Source organism: Cephus cinctus, unplaced genomic scaffold (genome assembly GCF_000341935.2).
Source record: "Cephus cinctus unplaced genomic scaffold, Ccin1 Ccin1_scaffold0230, whole genome shotgun sequence".
In the NCBI taxonomy this organism is placed as follows: domain Eukaryota; kingdom Metazoa; phylum Arthropoda; class Insecta; order Hymenoptera; family Cephidae; genus Cephus; species Cephus cinctus.
Window position 1 is genome coordinate 223,579 of NW_014332946.1, and position 17,998 is coordinate 241,576.

The 17,998-nt window shown below is 38.0% G+C and overlaps 3 long non-coding RNA genes and 1 other non-coding gene across 6 annotated transcripts; 2 read left to right on the forward strand and 2 right to left on the reverse strand.

Annotated features, from left to right (window-relative positions):
• Positions 1-2,823: 2,823 nt before the first annotated feature.
• LOC107265598 lies at positions 2,824-4,748 on the reverse strand. The gene is made up of 3 exons (XR_001537248.2): positions 4,288-4,748; positions 4,005-4,196; positions 2,824-3,940 (listed from the first exon to the last, which is right to left on the reverse strand). It is a non-coding gene; the product is annotated as an uncharacterized LOC107265598 (long non-coding RNA).
• A 4,254-nt stretch (positions 4,749-9,002) lies between these two features.
• On the forward strand, positions 9,003-15,060 carry LOC112494051. 2 transcript variants are annotated; one of them, XR_003059155.1, is made up of 5 exons: positions 9,003-9,349; positions 9,492-9,601; positions 9,960-11,999; positions 13,009-13,268; positions 13,368-15,060. It is a non-coding gene; the product is annotated as an uncharacterized LOC112494051 (long non-coding RNA). The 2 variants fall into 2 exon arrangements; XR_003059154.1 differs by having other exon boundaries at positions 9,003-9,601.
• Positions 11,064-11,135, forward strand: Trnat-cgu. The gene has a single exon. It is a non-coding gene; the product is annotated as a tRNA-Thr (tRNA).
• Positions 15,061-15,180: 120 nt separating the features above from the next.
• On the reverse strand, positions 15,181-17,684 carry LOC107265600. 2 transcript variants are annotated; one of them, XR_001537250.2, is made up of 4 exons: positions 17,273-17,684; positions 17,020-17,179; positions 16,693-16,762; positions 15,181-16,568 (listed from the first exon to the last, which is right to left on the reverse strand). It is a non-coding gene; the product is annotated as an uncharacterized LOC107265600 (long non-coding RNA). The 2 variants fall into 2 exon arrangements; XR_003059156.1 differs by lacking the exon at positions 16,693-16,762.
• Positions 17,685-17,998: the final 314 nt, after the last annotated feature.

The following is a 17,998-nucleotide window of genomic DNA, read 5'->3' on the forward strand; positions in this document are numbered from 1 at the left end:
TGAGAAAAACTGTAATTGACTTCTGAGAGAATTACTAAGTGGTTGTAAGGATTACGACGCTTACATGAAAACAGTTCAAACTGTATAGTCACGTGCTAAAGTAATTTCCATTTGAAAATATATCTGACAACAGTAACGAGTTGTTCGCGGTATGAAAGAAAAAAATGAAATTTATTTGTCAAATATACAAATTTTCAAATATTTTATTTCAAGATTGTGCATTCTTTTTTCCGTAAATCTTTCATGTGCCGCGCGAACCCAATAGTCGAAAAATTGTAAAATAATAAGAAAATTATTTTTGTATTTCCCGCTCTGAAAAAGTTCTCGAACTTGGCGGCGCTCGCGGCGTATAATCGGCCTGGCGATGAGCCAGGGAGTTAAAAGCTGATCGTAACTTTTCAATCGAACATAAAGAGGAAGTTTATATCGCAAAGTAAATAAGTCCTCTACCTTGAGAAATGACTGATTAATTATTCGTGCGTTGTGGGTATAAAGAGTTCGACAAAAAAGTGCAGCTGGACGCGCCGTGACTGGGTATCTCGAGCATCTGGAAAGTGTCCTACGCAAAACAAAAGGTTATGGCGCGCCCGCTAATAACTGGCTGCCTAATAGTCGCGTGAAGAAGAAGAAGAGGAGGAAGAAGTGTCCCTTATAAAAAGTGGTACACTTAAGGACCGTTTAGAAAATAAATAGGCCTCGTTATACGGACGAGCGGCTAAGCTAACATCCACGACTGAACAAGCTAGACAATATTGTTGTGTACAAGCAGTTTGTGTGCAACGTAAAATAGTCAATCAGATATTGTGAAAAGGTAATGTAAAAACTTTCCATTAAAGTAGTGTTCTATATTAGGAACAGCTGATTAAAGTGACAAATCATATTGTTTATTGTTTAATTTCCATGAAATTTGGTATGAGGGAGTTTTGAGGGTCTCTTAATCTGAATTTGAAATCTAAATTATTAGATTCAAAATCGCCGAATCATTATGCCGGTTAAAAATTTTTCAAGTGCAACAAATTTTTGTAATAAAAAATACTTTACGATATATGATATGATTTTATAATTTTATATATAGAAACTTGTTATATGAATGTGATTTTTATTGGGTATACCATTATGATTATTAAGATTCTGACCGCTGATTCGAAATTAGTAACCCTAAAACACTTTTGAAAAATGAAATTTCAGCAAAATCTAACGAACGATAAAACGCATGCTTGAAAGGGATTGTTTAATTATATAGTCTAATTATATGGATTGTATGGTAACAGAATCTGTCGATAGAGTGACACAAGTAATACATGAAAGGCCTTGCATTTTTAAGAGAACATAAATCGGAACTAAAATCGAACTGATTGTTCGTCTTCATTAACACATCTCTTTCTCGAGGAGAAAGCTATGAAAGATAAGAAAGGATCGATTCTTCTTTCTCGTTTTTTTAAACATCCTTTAATGTGTTCAACCTCCACTCATTGATATAAGCGAATCAAATGTTCCAAATTAAGTCTCTAACATTGTATGGCGCTACGGTCGCTCGATCGGATATGGATAATTGGATCACTACCATTGAACGTTGCATCTTGTGTTGAGGTTGATAATGGAACTTTCACCGTATTGATCGGTTAGGCGGTCAAAAAACGTGAGTAAGTGTCTCGATCGGTATTTTCTTAGTTGGATATAATGTAAATGCGCGTGCAACGTCGAACGAGTCTGTGGAATGAAAGGAATTGAAAGAGCAGAGGGTATGAATTGCTTAAGAAGGGAAATCAAAGAGTGGAAAAAAAAGAAAATGTTGAATAAATAGTCAAATATGGCGGACTAAGTAAGTAGGGAGGAGATCGTGATGTGTTTCATTATGGCTACTTACATAGCCGTGACTGGTGACCGCTTTTGGTGAGAGTTCGCCTTTAATGTCGCCGCGGTGTACATAGCGACCAGCCTTACACGAATCCTTTTATACTTTACAGGATAAATCCTGTTTCTCTTTCTGGTACCGGTATCCTATCCAGATTGGGACGCTGGTTTATTTCGACTGCGCTTGTCGCTTGTAAAGAGAGGAAATATTTACTGGTCAAATAATTATTTGTACTGTTGCTTTGGCTCCTCTTGGCATACAAAAAACGACAGGGCCTCGTGTTATCTTTGCTCACTATGGTTTTATCGTTTCACTCTAACGACCCTCAAATGTCTAGAGTCATAGTAAAACGACTATAGCATTGCTGAAGTCGACGATTATTTTTTTTAATAAATATAGACAATTTTATTTAACAATAATCAATAATATCGCTAAGGTCAATTGTGTACGCGGGAAATGCATTCGAGTCTTTATAGTATACAAATTTCGATCATCAAACGGTCATACTTAATATCGTTCAATTTTAAATATTGGAAATTGTTAGTGGCGCCATCTGTCTCATCGTACGGTAAATCAATATTGGCCGTTCTAAAACGCCTGAAACTATGCAAACAACCGTACATATACGCAGCGCCTGAAGACAGGCAATTCTATAGACACTAGATACAGTGTACTTAATACTAGGATCATTATGAGACTATGTTCTGGTACAGTAAGTGTATAATGAGTGAATTTTTTAATTATAAAATTTATGGCTATATCTCGATGATCCACTATAATAATTACTATTTGCTAGTAACTTTAATCAATATTCAATGGTAATTCACCGAGAGATACTGCTTTACCAGTACTTACATCGGTTGAATCTTTCACAAGTTTCGAAGCGTCTCTCCGAGATGGCGCGCGCTACGGATTTTCAAATATTAGTCCTCGACAGTCTATACGAATGAATTCTAAGCGACACAAACTGAAGACTTAAGAGGTTTATTATCATTGGAGTGAAAATTCAAAGTCGAAAGTGACATGCTGTCATTGCGTCGCATCATTCGTCGTGGACTACCTAGCATTGTAAAAACAATACTGAATATGGAATAACATTGTAAACATTGGGGTAGCGTGATGCAGTGATTCAACAATGACGTCAACTTACAATTAATACGTGAATATTAAGATATCTGAAGGATCGTCTATTCCGTACAAACACAATTTTTGAATCCCAAGAACGGCGATTAAAATCTCTTATCTTTAACTGACAACGAGTTACTCTGTATGTTGAACACAATGTTCATGTACCTTATCGTGACCATTGTAGCCGGAAGTTATTAGCGATCTAATCAGACACACTTAATAAGCCATGACACGCATAAAAGACGTCACCCTTTAATAATTGCTCGAAACGAGTAAAATTATAAACGTATTGACCTTTCGGCAGGTCAAAAAATATATGTCACTGTTCGGTGATAACACGAACGAAGAACAATATGGAGGATATAGTATATAAATTTACATGTATAAAAAAACAGCTGACTGTTGAAAAATGTATAAAAAAAGCCATTACATAATTTTCCGAATAATAAAAAACAAACGTTGAATTTTAAATTCGCGACAATCAACTTGTCTCTCGAAATCAGGTATATTTTTTCGAAATTCTATTGACAACGATAACGTCCAAGACCTTTATCTCTTAACAACTTACTGTATTTGTAATAATTAGCACCTTAAAAAATTCAGATAAAAATGTCAAAACTATTTAAAAATCCAATATTTTTCATATACAGATGTCGACTGTGATGGTTCGTTTTCGTTTTAAATATTCGTTTTAAATAATAAGAAAATTATTAACGACTCGGCTGCTGGTGGTCGAGTAAATCGAGTTCCCCGTATAAAATTTTGCTTGATCGTATCCAAAGGAGCCTGACAAACACAGAAACTCGTTCAAGGATCATTTATAATAATTCTTTGAAGTCTGTCCCATGGTGGATGATTCCCATTCCCGGAAGAAGGTACAAGTAAGGTGGGCCAGAGGCGTGGGTTGTCCAGAGAGTCATTTCTCTCCCCGTTCGTAACAAAGGGTTGTACTGGTTCCTGCAAAAGAAAGGGTGTGGTTATCTATCGTGTATCACATCCACGATCGTGCATTAGCTGGTACCATAAGGAACCAATCAGAAGTATCCGTTGGTACGGTCGGGGTTCGTGATTCGTGGAAGGTAAATCTTATTCTTCCGACAGATGTCGCCAGCGTCGCCGGCAAATGAATTATTCCACGATGAATAACGACGTCCCGTGTAACCAGCATTCTACAGCACGTTTCAGCCGGAAGGTTGGGTATCAATGTGAATTACTGGAAAGTATGATAAATATGAATTGAAATTTTTTTTTATCGAATCGTTAATCCTTATATGGACATTTTTTTATTCTTCAGATATACTCACACGGTACAAACCATCCCTGTTCGTTCCTGAGAATCGTCTCTATTCTTGGGTATGAAGAATAAAGAAGATGACTTCTTCTTTAGCAATGGCTGTTCCTGACTCTTGGACGTTGGGTCTTTATGAGAAGGACGATTCGGTAAGGATCTCTTATACAGGATTCAAATCCACTTCCCCGAATAAGAGTTCAATCTCTGCAGGGTTCAGGTCCACAATCCCTCCCACCTCGTTCCTCGCCCAGTGACTCTTCTACAAGGAATCATGATCTTACCGTCTGCTTTTACGAGAACTCATGATCCAGTCTGCCATCCTATTTCCTTTTTCTCTCGCGTATACGTGGAATCGCGTGATAATCTATCTCTTTGTCGGCACCTGGAAGAACTAGAGGGCGCGTCGTACTTTTACTATACGTCTTAGGTATGCATTGGAATTAGCTTAAGGCAAAGGTAAAAAATTAACGAAATAAAAAAAAATACTATACACATTCCATATATGGTGTTTGTATGGTTAAATATATTAGAGAAAAAATTTTGTTATGTGTTACCCAATCCTATTTACCTTACCATTGAAAAAAATTATAAAACTTAAAAAGTACTTATTTAAATATTATCATTACAAAAAATCTTTCCATTCTTCATTTTATTTGGAAAATTAAAAGAAAATCTGACACTCTAGTTTGCAGCATTTTTTGTCGCCACGCTGCGCTTGGGTCACTAGATGTAGACCAGAGGGCTAATTTTCACAGGATTTTTATTCGTACGCGACATTTCTGTCACTCGAGTTTCCTAACTCTCTTCAGTCGTAGGTCTATGCACAAATGTTTAACGAGGGGATCGACCATAGTCTATTGCCATAAGGAAAGGAAGGAAGGAAGGACCATAGTCTATTGGCTGGTTATTTATTGCAGTACACAAGAAAATAATAGGAATAACGTTAGTGATAGGAACGATTAGCTTAACCCGTGTTCTTATTCTTTGTTATTTGTTCACCGAGTGACTAACTGTCAAGCTAACCTAAAGAATCTCGATATTGATGGGTTTTACTGAGAAATCGAATATATCGAATTCCCTCGAACAATTCGTCCCGGGTGCCATGGCTATTGAGGTTATGTTCATGTTCCGCGTTTACGGGTAAACGAATTCAGGCATGCGATACGATTCACCGCACCTCGTTAGGACGATTCCCAAGCGATAACAATCGCTGTCGCGTGTCAACCGTCAGAATGTAAACTGCCTTGAAGCTATAGCTTACATATATATATATTGAGTATAACGGCACGTGGGTCTTTCAAAGCTTCCCGGAACGGACCTTATGGAAACATCTGTATATGGTCTAACCTGATGCATTGTGGTTCCGTGGTATTCTTAGAGCAAAATTTTGACCTTTGACCATTTTTTGAATATATATTCTTTGCTCTTTTTCGGAATTTACGAAGACTCGTGGTAAATTAATTATGGCGGAATAGTTAATAATTCGAAATAGTAAACGGAATTAAAGCTCATGATTGATTCACATGTCATTTGCTTTTGTGACTTTTCGTAGAAATATGATTTTGCAAATACGGATCGTTGACAGGCTGTCTGGTAATTTTTTTGTATTTTACTGTTTGCTTTTTTTTACGAGTTACAACGCTGTCAGGCGGGGTATGTTGGTTACCATATCTTTTTTGGGTTGAAATTATTTCTTACAGGATATATAAGGAACGTGACTGATACGTGAAATTTTTTTAATATATAGGTATAGGTACTCGTACAGGTCCCTGGAAATAATCTATCGATGTTAGTAATGAATTCTTGGAAAGATGAAAAAAAAAAGAAATGAAAGATTCAAAGTCGTAGATTTTTACGAAATTTTCATAATATCATTTCAGGCACAGCTATCGTTTCGTGCCGATATTTCTTTTTTTATACGTGGATTGATTCAGCGTTCATGGGACTTTTGTCAGACACCAATCAAGTGTATAATTTGTTACGTGCATACAGATCGAAAAGAAAGCGTATGAAAATATATAACCTAACCTAACCTACGCGTATGAAAACGTAATATTTAGAAATGTCCATAACGAATTTGTGTAAATTTTTGCATGAAAAAATTACCACTCGGGCCCTCGTATGAAAATATAAATAAATTTCCTGTAAAAAAAATCATATGCAGCTACGGTATTACCTTGATTTCTTATCAGATCCAAAAACACGGGTTATGTATATCAAAAAATTCGTGTTCTCTACAAAGGGACGTAAGGTCAGTTTTTCCCGTGGCTGCAAAAAATGGCGAATGAAAAATATTTTTGAAAATTCTCACCATATCGATTTTCATTTAAAAATTTCAGGGTTCGCTCCAATTACCAACAGACTGATACTCGCTGTTTCTATTTTGGTAACGTATTGGATTTATTTTTAGTACTGATTCATTTCTTTATTGACTATACTGAACGTCATTATTATATCACAGGTGATCCAACTCGAAAGAGAAAGGCCAAGGCACCTTGACGATCAGGACTCAAAAATCCACTGAAACGTCCACACACAGAAAACTCAAGATCCGTATATCAATAAGCACTATCGTAATCCAAGACTTGTACAATTTTCATCGTCATCGTAACGTATAACGAGTAGAGTGTAAAAATGGCAACGAATAGGTACACCGCTCTACCTAAGGATATCTTGACGCATAGGCATAAGATATATTCCGTTTGATGAATCAGCTGCGTCCGAAGAAGGTTCCGTCCATTGAAATCACAACATGTTCCTGGAAGGATTCCTAAGGATTGGCAAAGAGAAAGAGAAAAAGAAAAAAAAAGATACCATATAAGATCTCTGGTGAAAGATTGTGCAAAGGTCAAAGGATGGTCTAACGAAGGCGTATATGGATGGAAAAAAATAGGTTAACAGAAATAAGAAAACAGGAAAAAAAAATGAAGGGGGTAAATAAGAAGAAAAAGAGAATAAAAAAAATAATAATAAAAGAAAACCAAGGATTTAGCTATGATGAGCAACTGTCTCGTGACGTTGCCAGACCGTCTGGCATCCGTAGTATTTTTGTATTTTCGTCGGTTGACATCGACGTCATCGTATTTGCGAACACACGCGACGACATATTTAGCCGTTAGCGCGCTTGCAAAGTCTGCCCGTCAGGTAAGACAGAGGCTAAGAATAAGGTGGCGCCATTCGTTCGACAATCGGTAACAGAGTTTTTGGCATGGCCGAAGCAAGTATTTTTGGCCTAAGTGTCCGAAAGCGAAAAACTTCTTGCTGTGTAATTTGAATTCCTAAGGGCGGGGAGGGAACGAGTGTTTACGTAATACGTTGTGTCGCCATCTCTTTTTTTTTTATGACGTTGTTGAACCAGAAGAAACGGGTAATCTTTTTTTGTATTTACGAAAAGTACAATGAGTAACGTCACTGATGTGATATTTTGTAAAAAAAGTAAGGGGGGTTTCAAAATAGAAGTTTTTTTAGTAATACATTTCTTATTTAATGTTGGACCCGAGTGACGTGAGTTGGAAACTTGAAAAAATTTACTCAATGAAATTTACTATACGCGTTTTCTTCGGACTTTTAAAAGTTTATTGCAATTTCTAAGTACGGTATATTAAATTACGCTTTTTTACGGGAATTTAATTTTTCGATAAGACGAATAATCGAAATTGATTATCGTTGTATATTGTTACTACTGAAAAATTTGGCGAACGTATTATATTGAGCTTTTACAATTCTATTTTCATTCGTGTGGATCGATGATAAGGATACATGATTTTTGAAATTATTAACGTAATGTTATTAATCAATACTGTAGGATCTTTTATATAGGTATAGATAGGGAAGGCGCGAAATCACTGCTCTCGTAACTTGGAGGTTTCTCTTTTTATTTTGTCCGGCCTTTACAACGTCGTGTCCATTACTGCCCGTACATCTTTCTCCTATATCCATCCATCCACACGCATACACACCGAGACATTCGCTTCTATAAGCCTAGGATGAGCAGCCTAGGCTTGTCTATTATTGTTTTTCTTTTTCATCTACTTGAATCCTACAATCGGCCATCCTGGTCAGGCATCTGCCCTCAGATGCCCGCGCACTCCCTGATAAGCGGTTGTATCGGTATAAATTCGAATTTATGAAAAATCTTAGTAAATTCTCTACAAACAGGTTCATTAAAAACCGGCAATAATATGACGCGATTACACGTCTGATTAAATGATAAGAGCGCGCGATAAAGTACCTAGAAAGAATTAGACTGACTAATACGCAAATACGCATCGGATCAGATATAAAATATTCACGAGATATGTATGAGTTCGTACGAGTCATTAATATTTACTACCACATACAAAGAACCGAAGTAAAAAAATATTTTTCAATAACTACTTGAGACAATCTCACATATTCAACGATACATATATTTGATTTTGACCTGCATTTAAAAAAAATTATGAAGATTCCATTGTTTTTATCCAAAATTTACATGAGTCTTTCCCCACGTTATTGGCATCTTGATTAATCAGTCATTCGATTTGAATCTATTCTTGTTGTATCCTTCCGCTACAATGACGTATCTTTAACCAACCCGTGACGTATTACAGACGTTTATTTTTTAATCGCGCATTTGACTTCCGCTTCCATTTTCCATTCGCGCGATGCACTATGGGTACTTAGGTTAGCAACAGCGTATATAAGCATATGAAGTATTACTATTTAAAAGCATAGCCAACACGCGACATACGTATATACGTATCAGTCTGTATGCCATAGTAGTTAGTTGTTTTCTGCCGACCGAATTAACCGGTCGGCTTCCGAGAAGCGGTCAGGATCGTATCAAAATAGTCTGGTCAACAATTCGTAGAAACGCAAAAGAGCCTAGTCTATAATGCGTGATCGCGAAGCGTCCTGTCCTCTAATGCAATTTCCTGCCGGCAGAGAGATACGTAGCGCTGCACGTACGTCAAACCATAATCCGATGTTATTTGCCACGGGACACAGCTGGCCGAAACTCAGGCCAAGATGGCCGCCCGAGGTGACTGTCTTACGCGGAAACGTGAAAATAGAGTACGTTACGAAAAATCTAGGTCAGTTCGAGCCCTCGACACGAGTTTTTCTTTTTCTTTTATGTATTTATTTTCTAATACTTTGATCTACTTCACCGTCTGATATACGTATGCGTATTTAAGTGGCTTTTTCTATACTTTATTTCATGCTCTTTTCAATCAGCGACGCTTTCATGGCTTCCACGAAAACCTTTTGCGTGTAAAGCCTTATGAAAATTACGTTGGCAAAGCACTGAGGAAAATTTGGATGTCAACGATGCGGAGGATTACGATGTACGTAAGCAATGACGAATTCTTTCCGAAATATGACGAATCCGGTTAAACTTATTGAATTATACTGAAAGACATCTACGCGAATGTTTTTCTCTTACGCGGACTCCTGCGTGTCATAACTTGCAAACGTCGATAGACGTAACGAGTGTTGCGCGACTGTTGAACCCAATTTTAGAAACGGATCAAGAACGTCCTATAGCGTTATGACGAAGCGCTATGGAATTTCTTTAAATATTTAATACTTCGCGGAAGAGTTAGACGCGATGAAAAATTGAGTTTTCAATTTCCCCCGTAAGACATTTTTTTTCATTTTTCCTAAATTGTTTATATACTCGTCTCGAATGGTTCTTGGTGTTAGATTTTGGATTGGAGAAGAGAGATATGGAGTGAAATTTTTTTCGAGGCAATTTATCGACTCCCTTCGATTAAAATGTTCATTGGCGACAGGAAGAGGTACGAACACGGGACCCAAACGGCCATTTTTCTTTCCACGTTCCGAGTAAAGCTGCCTTCCAGAAATCCAGCAGTCATTTAGCCGGTGGTGGTCTCTTGCCGGTAATTGAAATCTATCTTGATGAAGCAAAAAATTAATTACCGCCGTTCGCCGAACGCAAAAGAATACATTATACCATACTGTAGGGACCCCGTAGGGCGATTGTCGATACTAACGAGCGATTTCATTGTACTCTCTTTTCATTAAGGATTTAGCCTCACTCTCGTTTCTACTTACCAATCGATTCTAGTTAATTCGATTAATGGATTTTCGTCGACCTTTTTTTTTTCAATCGGACCAAGTTTTTGGGATTACCTTGAAAACTTCAATTTTAGCTGTATAAAAATAGGCTTTTTTTAATTAAAAAAACGATTTAGTATTTTGTTATTTGACAATTATGATTTAATAATAATTAGATAGGGGTATATACATATACCAGCATTATTTTTTTAAAAAGAATCCACAAGTCACATTCAAGTACTGTTTATAACAAGACTCGCGTGATTGTCATGCGCGCTTCTCGGTAGGATGACACTGCCCGATCATTTAAAATTGATATGTTCGTAACGTTCCTGTTTCTGTCATTTATCATCCTCTTTCCCGCATCATATTTCGAGGTAAACAAGTACCTCGAGAGCAATCAAGCTCTCTCCAGTATGAGTTTGCGTGTCTGAAATTGTAAACGGTAAAAACAAAGTGTACAGTATATGTAAAAAAAAAAAAGAAGGAACATCGTTTCGGCATTACGGTAATAAGAACCGTGAGAAAGAATATAGTATGAGAAAGGACAAATTTTTTGATAAAATTCAAATTGATAAAATATTCCAATAACAAGTCACGTGACGACGAAGATGCAATTTAGAGGTCATGCAGGAATTAATTAAGAATTAAAAAAAATTCCTTGCAAAAACTACCTGACAAATACATTGTAATTCGTATACGTCATTTTTTTCCTCTCTTAAACAGGTAGCCTCTTTAGCTCAGTGGTAGAGCACTGGTCTCGTAAACCAGGGGTCGTGAGTTCAAACCTCACAGGAGGCAAGTTTTCGTCTTTTATCGTTCCCGTCGTCCCTCTGCCGGCTATTCTACGAAGCAATTTTTGATACGCGCAAACCACATCGAGCGTGACTTATTTAAATTGTACCGAGAACCGATCGATTTCGTCGGCCATTAAAGGCTGCTCGCGTACATACGCGCCTCCTCAAAGATCGGTCCACAGGAGCCTGGTCAATTTTTCACGCAACCAATTTCGACCAATTCGATTTTATAACTACGTAGCCAATAAGAACGGGTAACCAATTCACAAATATCTTCAAAAAAAAAAAAAGAAAAAAATCCAGACGATGCATAAATGCAACAAACACACGTTAACCCACTGTACCATAGAACAAAAGTGAATCGGTTATCACCGACTGACAGGATAGTGAGCATAGGACAAAAAAAATTCTAATCGGAAAATCTAATACGAATCAATAATCTTATCTCTAGATCACTGTTTCCATACCATAAAATTCTCACAGATAATTCCAAGTAACATTTTTTTTTCCAAATCAAATTTTTTTTTCCCCCCAGTGTTCCTCGTTTGTATCTACTTCATTTATCGTGATTAAACTCCCTTTATCGTCTCCCCGTTTCTATTTTTTTTCCTTCTTCATTCATGATCGTGATTCGAGATGCTTCACGAAGGAGGTGCCCCAAGAAGGAGGCTGCCCGCCTTTCGACGAAATCGCCGCTATCGGACGACGAATGCCCGTGAAGAAAACGAGGCGGCTTTAGTCCCTCTCCCCGTTGAGTTCCGGCAAGTCGTTACCGATAGGTACTTTAACGACTTTTGGAGAACCGCAGTTGCTGGAAGGAGATATCGAAGTCAGCAATGCGCCTGCCGCAGCGATTATATTCCAGCAGGTACATGCATACATATAGATACAAGCCCCATAAGAGAATTCAGCACACGTGATATATCTATATATCGGCATATAACGCGTATACGTATAATCACACAAGAAAGTAGAGGAAAAAAAAGTCCTTAGAGAATTTCGTAAATTATAACGCTCAGAATCGCTCACGATAATGACAGTTCAAGTTGCGTTATATCCTATAATTACGTCGTACTGGGTAATGCGATATAGCCACGGTGTGCATGCGCCTATATGTAATTATTTCAGACACCAATCCGAGGCATCGTTACGAGCTGATATCGATTGTCAATTATATTTATCATAATTTCCCGAAGTCTTTATATTAATATATTCATCATTTTTTACAATAATAAATCTTCGTATCACGTATACACCATATATCAATTATATTCTCGTTATATCGCGTAACCATGTCCCACGGTCTAACGGCTGAGAAAAAGTGACGTCTGGCGGCGGCAAAAAGAAGTTGGCTGCTTACTTGGTATACCGGCCAAAGAACGTCTTACTCGGAACGGAGTAAATATTGCTGCTTGTCTTCTGTCATAATACGATTGATGTCCCGGTACGGTTTGATTGTAATGAGAATACGAAGGAGAAGAGACAAGGAGGAATAATGCCGATGGAAACAAAGGTTCGGAGAAAGCGGATTCCAACGTTTTGAATCATAAGAGACGGTTTGAATGATTCGTTGCGAGAATAGGTTACATTTCGTGATAGCTAAGAAGGACTAAAGGCGGATTTTCATACGGTCAATATTATTTGTTCCAATTACTTGAATTAAGGTCAGGTCGCTTTAGCCACTCGATGTTTATAAATACCAGCTGTATGAGGTAAGTCGATATAATTGGCGGCAATTTTTGAATTTACTTTTTATCCTCGATGGCCGACGACTAAGGGTGTCCCTTTCGACGTTACCGGCGTAACGAGCGACTGACTGACGTGGGACGAATGACGTAATACATTCAGCGCCTTTCAGTTCAGACGTACGATTCCAGGTAGCCGTTTCGGTGTGGATGGTTCTTTATGTGCTATTTATGGAAGGTCTTCTCGGAAATACACGGCATATTGCGTCCATGAGCCCACGGCCGGAACATCTGCGGATGCAGTTTGGTTTGTCGAAAGGCGGCTCCTCACCCTTGGGAGGCCTGAGAAAAGGAGAATTGAAATGGAGGGGAGTGAAATGGGAGAGAAAAGGTTAAACCACCGGAAGCAAGGAGAAAGTATGAAAGCTGACGGAAGCGTCGAGGATCCTTAGGTGGTATTAAAAAAAATTTAATAATAATAACAATCGACGATATTAAATTCCACAGAAATTTAATCATCGCTTTGCACACGTGTTTCGAATTTCTTTCAGGTTAGGTTGTACCGTCGTCCTACGTCGCCACCTGGCGGATGTAGCCAGCACTCGAATGGAAACTGCGAATAGGCATTTACCATGTGAAACTAATAATCATCGGGACTCGTCGGAACTTTTACGTGCTGGTTATGAATATGCATTTTAACGATTGGGATCCTCCTTATGGGGCCCCTTGGGACGGTTGATTGTGCAGATAATTATTCCGGATGTCAATATGGCACCGTCGTACCTACACATGGCAAACGTGCCACTTCCGTTGGGAATGGGAAACGGTTGGAATTAAGGTAAATTGAAAGTGCTGGGTGACGCGGCGGAAAAAAAATTCCACGTTGCACCTGCGTGTCCTGACTGTTGTTATTATTTATTTGAGCTTTATAATAAAGTCTAATTATTATCACGTAGCGCTTCGGCGATTCTTCGGATAATTATATATTGGATCTAACGGAATGTTCCGTTCGATCTCCAGTCTAGTGAAAATCGGACGGAACTTTCCGTTAGATCTAATATGCAATGGTAATTTCTCATACGAGGACGATTCGTGCGATCCGTTCGGTACCGGAAAATTAACACAGGATTTCCGATGGTTTTCGTATAAGCAACTGTTACGTAATGTTGATAGTCGTTCGTAATCGGTAGGCATATATGTTGTATAGGCTGATTTTTTTTGTTTACAAACCACGTAAATATACTTACGGAATTCGTGGTCGGTTACATTGTCACTTGTGGTTTCTCGGTCAAGTTCACAATTTGTGAATCACAAATCGTGACACACGGCTGTTTCGGGAATTTATTTGCGGATTCGCGAAATACTTTCGTGGCTTGGACGCATTCAAAGTCGGGCTTAAAATTAAATTTTTTTTTCTTCCCTTAATATTGTTCCTCCCGCATATGCCGGTTAGATAGAAAATTATATTAAACCCATTCTCATGAAATATTTTGCAGATTTGAACGCAGCATTGAAAGTTAGGCTTAAAATCGAACAATTTTTACTTTGATATTGCTTGTTCCGTATAAGTGGGTTGGACATAAAATTTTTTTTAACGCTTTCTATCGCGGAATATTAATCGCTTACTTGGAACAGATAATATTAGTCATAATTACTCAGGGCGATAAAGAAGAAATCTGCGAATGAACTTAACTATTCTTGAAATTTATTATCCGTACATAAAACGCACTTTACGGCTACTTTTCACGTAGCGTCTGATTTTAATTTTAATAAATCACTTTATATTCTTCGGATACGATAGACGATAGGAAAAAATATATTTTTTATATATACATAAAAATATCTTTTTTTTTCTTGATGCAGTCGCAAGATTAAGATATCCTACGGTTCAACAAAATTACATAGTACAAAGCAGCTGCGAGCAAGACACATGTAAAACAAAAAGATACCACGTGTAGGAAGATAAGGTAAAATAAAAAGAAAAAAAAAAGAAAACTTACCTTTGTACATGTGTATACGAACGTTAGGAAATATAAAAGAAAGATAATGCACTTTTGTTTGCATGCACGAGTAACGATACCGATAAACGATACATACTGCTGATAACGATGGTACGTGTCTAAATTGAATATTTATAAATTTAATTTATCCCAAAATCAAATATATGTTATCTTTTATATTATATTCAAATTATAATTAGCCACGAGGATAGAAATCTGCAAAATCAACGTGACCAATCATAAGCGTTATCATTTGCGCGTGCACGCACTTTCGGACTATTTGCCACGTGGGGTCCGACGTTAATTTTAGTAAATTGATGTATATCCCCCGGATACGGCGAATAATAGGGAAATACATATATATATAGCGATAAAGATATTTATTAATCATTTAGATAAAATGCTTGGAGTACAATAGAAATAAAAAATACGTTTCGGTACGGGTGCAGTAAAAAACAGAAAAGGGACGGAGAGGGGGTCGGAATAAAATGATAGAATATTAAAAATAATAAATGTAATGACGACTTGTACATAGATACGTGGGCACTGATAAAATTAATTCCACGAATCCTTATCGGAATTTCGTATCGTCGTACGTGACGTCACGATCGCAAAGAGATCAATAACCAATATTACAGCCAAGTATTTCTGCTTCCTGGCGTAACGATTGCAACGATCGTCCATGAGCTATAAATCGTTATCGGGTATCGGTTAGGTTTTCGTAGCGACAGCAAAAAGGCCACTGACCAATAACGAATCTCCATAAAGTTTGATTTTTGCATTGAGAAAAAAAAGAGAGGACCAAGGATAGGGAAGAATTGTTGCTAAAAATGCATGACCAACGATAACAGTGAAAACATAAAAAAAAAATATTCATAGATTAAAATCCGTCTCGCACCTGCGAACTGCGTCCAGAGATCCTTATCAGGACATTTCGTTCCCAGGACGTGAAGTAAAAGTGCGGACGCCGCGGCGTCGGGCTCCACGGTTCTTTGAACTTTGATCCCCAGGTACGATTAACGATCGGGGGAATTGAATTTAAGAGGAACGAGAGATTAAAAGCGGACAGCTGTTCTACGTGGAAGAAGAGATAGGGGACTGAAGCCTGAAGCAGAATTCAGGCAGGCAGACTGGGTAGGCTGGGTCCAGACCCCTTTGGGCAATGGCGTAGCAATATTAAAAAAATAAGTCTATGCGATTCTTTCTCTTTTTTTTTTGTCAAATAATAATATGCTCGAAGATTCAGAGAACCGTGGCCTAACGTGTTTGAACTTATCGTGCCATGGCGTCGAAGAAGTAACGTTAATATTTTTTTTATCAGCTGTAGACAGATTACAAGAGTTCAAGAAATAATTTAATTCCACGAAAATCAAGAGGCGACGGACAGATGCTTGGAGAGTCCAAGGTCTGGTTGTAAAAAGAAAAAGAAAAAAAAAAAGGCGAATGAATAATCACTAGCAGAACGTTACGTCCTTTCGGTAAGGACACGACAATACAATTCTACGTAATAAGATATAGTGTAGCGTCTCTTGGCGATTTGAATAACCCGCCGGTTTTTAACTTCCCAGAAATAGGCCAATAAAGCACGGACAGATGCGCCGTACGAGGTGAGTACAATGCTTCGGTATAAGGTGGCGCCGCACGCAAGCGGCGCGCCTGCGCAGTTGTAGCTTCGGAGAGGAACTGTCATGGTATAAAGTGGCTCCTTAGAGGGATGTCACGTGGGGAACGATCAAAGAGAGACGGAGCAGCCTGTGTGTGAAAAAAGAAAGAAGAAATATGAAGTGAGCCAGGGACAGACGTAAAAATAAAGAAATAAGATGGGGACGAAATAAGAAACCCCTAGCGGAATAAAATAGAAGCATCTGGTACTAACGAGACTCCTTTGAAAATTTTCCGTGCACCTCGATTGCGTCGGAGGACGTTGAATTCTCGGAGAAACGCATCTGTAATGATATACGCCGTTTGACCCAGGTCGTCGAATGACGTGGGGTATAATAGAAAATTTTATTTTTATATTTTAGAACATCGCTCTGTCTCCGTTCGATGTATCGCGGTGAACAGAGACAGAACGATATTTCAGTGTACAAGAATAGATTTAGCTACACGCCCGTGAATGTCAATCGAGTCGATTTGATTGTTACTTTTTTTCAAGCTCAAAGTCTTCTTTGGGAATTATAAATATGTATATATGGGAATTGACCTTTTTTTATCCTGGTCCCTCACTCTTTTCTCGGAATCTTTCTGTCCGCCCTAGTATGGGGTTGGGTTAGGTCAAATGTCAAGAAAGAGAGAACGCCATTACGATGCGGGTCAGAGACGACGACCCCTCTTGTCAAATGTTCCTTCCCTCCCTTTGCTTCCTGGAAAATCATATTTTTCATGTAACGCACCACCTTAATGGACACGCCATTCTCCTTGTGTTTAATTTCTTTTAATCGGCCGTGTTATATTACCAGTTTCGTGCTTGAGGCCCTTCAGGGACTGCAGCAACGAGGCCCCTTTTAATGTCTGCATATAGTATCGGTAGGTTGAGATTACTGCTGGAGGAGCGATGAACAGGTCGCCACCAATGCCCGATAAGACGTTGAAGTACCTGATAATATAGGGTCGTCCATTCCGGCTATCGTTTCTCGCTTTTAAAAGGAATTCCTGAACGAAAGGATACTGCGAGGATGGTTCCGAGTGGATAAGGATTGAATGGAGAGCGTGAGAAAATGTAGGACCGATTGAAATTAGAGACAGCCTGGTTTTACTTAGAAACGACAATTAAAAATATCTTACAAATTGACATAAGTACACGATCGAACGTCTCGGCTGCATATTACGCAATTTGTAATATCGCAATTTCTCAGAAAAACTCGTGCAACTTATAGCGCCAAGTTTGAACTACTTTTTTTTTTTTTTTTTTTTTTTTTTTTTTTTTTTTTTTTTTTTTTTTTTTTTTTTTTTTTTTTTTTTTTATTAGAATCGTATATCGTGACTGGTAATAAAACGGGTTGTGGTGTCGTTTCGTGCCGCTTGGACTCGATAACGAGTTTCGTAGAACGGCCATTCCTCTTAGAGAACTTTGCGTGTCTCGTTCGGAAGTATTACGAAATGTTTATTCTGTCAGTGAGGACGATCAAAAGTTAAAGACGAACGTGCATGTAATGTATGAAATTTGTAATTTTTCAGTTTGA